The sequence below is a fragment of the Cryptomeria japonica genome, chromosome 4 (assembly GCF_030272615.1).
Source record: "Cryptomeria japonica chromosome 4, Sugi_1.0, whole genome shotgun sequence".
In the NCBI taxonomy this organism is placed as follows: Eukaryota; Viridiplantae; Streptophyta; class Pinopsida; order Cupressales; family Cupressaceae; genus Cryptomeria; species Cryptomeria japonica.
In genome coordinates, this window is record NC_081408.1 from 141,645,994 (window position 1) to 141,653,036 (window position 7,043).

Consider the following 7,043-nt stretch of genomic DNA (forward strand, 5'->3'; position numbering starts at 1 on the left):
TTTGCTCCTTTTTTGGTGCAATATTTTTTGAAATGCGCTAAAATTTCATGATCTTCGTAGTGGTGTGGTTATTTTTTGATTTTGGTGCATAGGTTTTTCAGAATTTTTGGATTCTCTCAGCTGTACCTGTCCAATCCTCAATTCTGCAACTTCAAAGGTCTCGTTTGAGCTCATACAACCTCCTTTTCAGGTGCCGTTTTTTTTTAAAGTGCTTATTTTTTTGTCTAATTTCATAATCTATGATCAGATTTTAGAGATTTTGAGTGGAAATTGTACTTTCAGATATTGGTCTTATTTGGCCTATTAGGTACTTGTAAATTGCTTGGATCTTAGTTAGATCTCTTGCATTATCAGTTTGAGACTCTTTTGGCCTTATTAAGATAGTTGTAAAATTGTAAATCAGAAGTCCACTTTGCCATTTTTTGCAAGTGGCCCATTGTATACGCACTACTTATAAAGTGCCAAAATCATCACATTTGGGGGGGGTTCTTTGATTGAGTGAATTTGGGGGGGTGTCTTGTGTGATTGTGCCTCTCTTTGTGCTCTTTCCATTTTTGTTGCAATGAGTCCTAATAAATTTCCACCTTTAACTCCACATAATTATGCATAATGGAAAATTAAAGTATGGAGTAAATTAATGGAAAAGGGTCTCACACATTACATAGATGGAACAATAACAACACCACCTGATCCTAAGGCTGATCCAAATGCTCAATTAGAATGGCTCACAAAGAATTGCATGGCTCTTGGAACTTTACGCAAGTATGTATCAAATGACCTCATTTTTCACATTGAGAAGTGTAAAACAATCAAAGAGGCTTGGGATATGTTTCAGAATTTGTAAGGACAAGTTGATGAAACTAGAGGCTATTAGATTGACAATGAGCTCACCAACTTGGATCCCAAGAGTTTTGATACAATCCAAGATTATGTCACCAAAGCAAATGAGCTAAGAGCAAAGCTTAAGGATTGTGGAATTGACAAAAAGGATGCTCAATTGATATTCAACTTGTTGGATAAGCTTGCACAAGAATATGTAGCATTTGTGTCTAGCTTCCAAACTCATCGTTTGACAGTGGGGAGTTCTTATGTTATGCCTTCATTTGATGCTTTACAGAAATGTTGATATTGGAACAATCTAAGTTATTGAACATGGGGTTTCTCAAGTCTTCAAAGTCCAAGGCTTTGGTGGCTAATCAAGGGAATCAAGGAAGTCAAGGCAAAGATTCCAACAAGAAGAAGAAGCACTCTAAGTCTAAGCCACACCAGGAAAAAGGACAATCATCCTCTCCATCATAAGGCAATTTTTCATCCTCTTCCAAGAAGGGGACACCACCTAAGAAGGATAAACCAACTTGTGCATATTGCAAGAAGTATGGTCATGATGAGCACCGATGCCACGCAAAGCAAGTTGATGAGTTAACCAATCCTCTTAAGAAAAACAACATCAACTTGCCATCTGCCTACACAAAGAAGGATTCATTTCCTTCCTCTTCCTCACATTCTAAGGGAAAAGGGCAAGCATTTTTGGCTACAACAGGTTCTTCACAGCAATGGATACTTGACTCGGGTGCCTCATATCACATGGGTTATACAAAGGAGCAGTTTTCTTCATTGGAGCCATCTAAGGTACCTCACATTTACATAGGTGATGACACTCAAGTAGAGGTTGAAGGGAAAGGTTCAGTTGACATGGATGATGGAACATTTGAGAATGTTCTCTATGTTCCTAACTTGTCTACCAACCTTCTCTCCATCTACCAAATCACTCACTATGGGAATGGGAAAAAGGTTGAGTTTACACCAGATTTAGTTGTGGTAAAGGAACTTGATGATGATGCCTTGGTAACAGTGGGACAAGTCAATGACAACTCAAGGCTTTATTCATTCTCCCATTTTGTGCCAAGTTCACCTTCTAGGGCCCTGCTTACTCATTCAAATTCAGAAAGCAAGCTATAGCATGAGCGGTTTGGTCACCTCAACTACTGCTATCTTCAGCAGCTAAGCACTAAAGACATGGTCACAGGTCTACTCGAATCAGTTTTTCAGAGGGTGTATGTTCAGGTTGTTCCATGGGCAAGCATCCCAAAGAGAAGTTTGATAAAGGGAAAACTTGGAGAGCTTTGGAAGTTCTTCAACTTGTTCACAGCGATGTAGCAGTTCCATTTCCAGCACCTTCATTTAGTAAGGCCCGCTATGTTCTTACCTTCATTGATGACTACTCCCGCTTGACTTGGGTCTACTTTCTCATTAATAAGAGTGAAGTATTTGACAGATTTCAGGACTTCAAGACTCATGTGGAGAAGCAATCAGGGAAAGTGGTCAAGATTCTTTGCACAGATAATGGAAGGGAATATGTGAACAAGAGACTTGAGGATTTTTGTACATTTGAGGGAATTGATCTTCAGCATTCTGTCACATACACTCCACAGCAGAACGGGGTTGCAGATTGCAAGAATAGAACTCTCAAATAAATGGCTAGCTGTATGATACATGCATGTTCTCTTGATCCCGCCTTTTGGGCAGAGGCTATCAGTTGTACCACACACATCCAAAATTGGGTTCCTCACAAAGCTTTGCAAGGTGTTACTCCATTTAAAGCTTGGGCTGGTAGGAAACCGATTGTGAGACATTTCAGAGTCTTTGGGTGTCCAGCATGGGCTCGCATACCTCCGTAGAAACACAAGGCATTGGAACCTCAGAGTCGGCCTTGCATATTTGTTGGATATCCTGAGGGTGTTAAGGCATATAGATTAATGGATCTAGAGACACATGAGGTGTTCATTGAGAGGAGTGTTCACTTTGAGGAAAACTCTCCTAGCTTAGCCTCTCTACCTCCTCCACCTTCCTCCATTGTGGATAGTGATGTTAGTGATTCAAATGATGAGACTCCTTCAACTCCGACTCGTAGGGTAACACCTCCGCAGGGTCCACTTGCAGTTGAGGAGCCTCGTTCTCCACCCCCACCTAGACCTTGTTGGGCTCGACAGACACTTGAGTCCGTGGGTTCTCTTGTTGGGGATCCTTCAGATACATGGAGAACTCGATCACAACATCAGGATCTTCCAAATGCATTCATTGCTACTGCTTTCGATCCATAGACATTTAGGGAAGCATTAGGGGTTCCTGAGTGGGACCAAGCTATGGAGGAAGAGTATAGTTCCTTGATGAGGAACAACACATGGGATCTAGTCCATCTCCCTAAGGGGAGAAAGATGGTTCGATGTAAGTGGATCTATCAGACCAAGTTTGCAACAGATGGTAGTGTGGATAAGTATAAGGCTCGGCTTGTTGCGAAAGGTTTCTTGTAGGTTGCAGGTGTTGACTATACTGAGACCTTTGCACCCGTAGCCAAGATGAACTCCATTCGTTTGACACTTGCTATTGCTGTAGCTCATGGTTGGGCTGTACATCAGATGGATGTGAAGAGTGCTTTTCTTCATGGTGATCTTGATGAGGAGATTTATATGGAGCAACCAGAGGGTTTCATCCAGGATACTTCCTTGGTTTGCAGACTAAGGAAATCTCTCTATGGCCTTAAGCAGGCCCCCAGGGCTTGGTACACCAAGATGGATTCCTTTCTTCTCTCCGCAGGGTTCACCAGGTGTCATTCCGATCCAAATGTCTACATTTTGCGATAGGATGACTCTCACTTGATACTTGTGCTCTATGTTGATGACTTGATCATTACAGGGAGTACTTCATCCATCATTAGTAGGGTCAAATCTGATTTGCATGACAGATTTGCTATGACTGACTTGGGTCTTTTGCACTACTTTCTCGGGATAGAGATTTCACAGTCACCTTCCGGGATTACACTATCACAACCCAAGTATGCTCTTGATCTACTTGCATGCTTTAATATGGCTCATTGTAAGCCTGCCCCGACTCCCTTTCTTTCAGGAGTCAAGCTTGAGGCTCAATGTTCTTCTCCACCAGTTGATGCCACTTTGTATCGTCAACTTGTGGGTAGTCTCATCTACTTGACTCATGCACGCCCTGATATTTCATTTGTAGTTGGCATGGTTTCCCACTTCATCCAGGAACCACATGAGCTTCATTGGACAGCCGCCAAATGCATCCTTCATTACATCCAGGGTACACATCACTATGGGATTCACTATGCAGTAGGCACAGGACTTCGCTTGGTTGGTTACATAGACTCCGATTGGGCTAGCGATCTAGTTGATCGTAAGTCTACTTCTGGTTATAGTTTTCACCTTGGTTCGGGCCCCATTTGTTGGCAGAGCAAGAAGCAACATGCTATTGCTCTCTCTTCGACTGAGGCTGAGTATCAAGGCGCTATTAACGCAGCGACTGAGACCATTTGGCTCCAACAGATTCTCACAGAGTTTGGATTCACCACTCCACGGCCGACAGTTCTACATTGCGACAATCAAAGTGCTATTGCGATCTCGAAGAACCCGGTCCAGCACTAGCAGACCAAACACATCGAGATTCATATGCACAATATCTGAGAGCTCATCTAGGAGCAAGTCATTGATTTGCAGTATTGTCCTACAGTAGAGCAGGTTGCTGACATATTCACCAAACCTTTCATCGAGAGTAAGTTCCAGCAGTTGCGAGCTCTCTTGGGGGTGCGGGATGTGTCATTAGGGGGGGTCAGCTGACTTCTCCTTCCTCTCTTGTGGGGGGGACTTTTTCCTCTTTGAGGTTTTGTCCTTCTTTGAGAGTCTTTTGTACATTCATCTCTCTTTTGGGGGGAAGTTTTTTCCCATTGGGTTTTCTCCCTTCCTCCGTTTGTGAGAGATTGCATTGCATAGTTTTGCTTGCATTTGCATATTGTACATGGGTACCTATCATGGCCTAGTAGCTGGGACCCATCTTGCATTGTTGACTTGAGTCTTCATTCCCCTAAGTTGCACTAAAGGGGGAGTGTTGGTGTAAATAAATATGCATTTTGGATATTATTACACTTTACTTAAGTTAACTTAGGATAATGCATCTCTTCGTACTTTGGATTTGAGACACTTAGGGAAGTGTGCACATAGGGATAGAGCTTGTAGGAGAAATTCCACCTTTTGTGGTCTTATTTTGCTGTTACACTCCACATTCAGTGGGTCATCCACCTCTTGTGGAATATTATATTATTTCTCCTACCTACCCCTAGTATTTCTTACCTACCCGTGTTTCTCATTGAACCACATGTCATATTTGTGTGCTCATACATCCATATGGCCTTGCCTATATAAGCAGGCCTCTATTCATTGTATTGGTTAATCCAGTTGATCATTTGCATATTGATGAGAATATAGTTTGTTCTTGTCATTCTATTGTCTCTTTTATGCTTTTCATTGTGCCCTTGATCTTGGCAAAATCCCACAAAACCCTTTATAGTTCATTAAAAAACAAATTAAACTTATGTACCTCAAAATTTGCTTTCGAAGATTAAAAATAAAATTTTATTTCTTGTCCATTTTTAAAATAAATTGAATCTAATACCACTTCTAATAAAATAAAATTGCATAATAAAATATTATAATTAAATATATTCTATAAATACTTGACAATATATTTCACTTTGAGGGGGGAACCCCCTAAACCACTTCAAGGGGTATATCTCCATAGTCTTTTATAAAATATTAATATTTAATATAATGATAATAACTAATGAGTGCCTCATATAGGTACCATATTTATGCTTTTAATGTTACCCGAGATAATTTTATTGTCTTATTAAGACTAATAATCATTATATATAATAATTAAAAGTTATAACGGCCACAAAATAAATTCCTTTAGATCTATGCATGCTATAATATCATGTTATTAGGTTTATATGGACCTTCATGAACCACACTAGAATATAGGGCAATGATATAGATATGAGACTAACTTGGTTGGGTACACTAATTCTAATTGAGAAGGTAATCATTAAGATCCAAAATCCACTTTTATGCATAACTTCTCATATTTATTTGTCCTAAATGCTTTTTCTTATATTAGTAGGGAGAAGGCCCTGAACCTACAAAACAACAAAAAAAGAACTAGTATCAAGCATCCAATCCAGAAAGCCCAATCAATTGTTCCTTAGAACTTCTAATAAAAAATTAGCATGACTTTGTAAATAAACATACTAATTTTAACTAACCACCACCTTCCGAGAATAATAAAAGTATTTTTAGTATCAACAAGTATACAAACATTAACTATGGATATAGTCATAATAAAAGTCTGGCTAAAATGGCACGCAAGCCTCATACTCTTAGAGAAATTAGATACATTCATAACAATATAAAATAAAGAAAAACAACTTAGTCATTGTTGATCATATTCAAGTTTAGTTGAACCTTTAAAACTAGATTAGCCCAACATCCTCTTGAATGTTCTCCCTATCTTCATTGTCCTCATCCATGTTACCTTCTTTTTTAACCTTCCTTGCCTTCTTCTTCATCTTATTATGTCTTGACACAACTAGGAAGGAAAATAGTACATATCTTTTAGAGGTAGAGTGTTGAAGAGATGTGAATGCCATAATGGTGGCCCTTGGGCTTGAACATATACTTGAAAAGTTGAATATTTAGTTTTGTAAAATATATTTCATGGTTTATAAAAACTAGACTATTATCTAAATCTATGTAAACCTAGAACATCATAATTTGACAAAAACTAGCTTATTCATAGAAAGGTTATCAATCTTAACTATTGATTGACTATTGAGTAGGTAGGTGACATATTGTTGGCAAAGGTTTTCCTATATCCTAGGTTTTATCATCTTTCAATTTTCGTGTTCTAGTTCATGTCATGATCAAGTTTCATTTTGGGCAAGTTAGTTCTATGGTAATTTGTATCCTCATTTTTAAATGTAAGGTCAATAGTTTGTAAAATGTGTACCTTATTGACCTTGTTTAAACCTATTTGAACCAGCATGATCTGCCTTGTACATTTTGTTTTTATTCAAGTCAGTTATTTCTACTTTATTTTCAATATAGTTGGGAGTCTTTCTTCATAAATACATCACATGGTTGAACATGCGTGAACTGAATTAAACCTTTATGTTCAATGGGTTCGTGGGGTTCAAT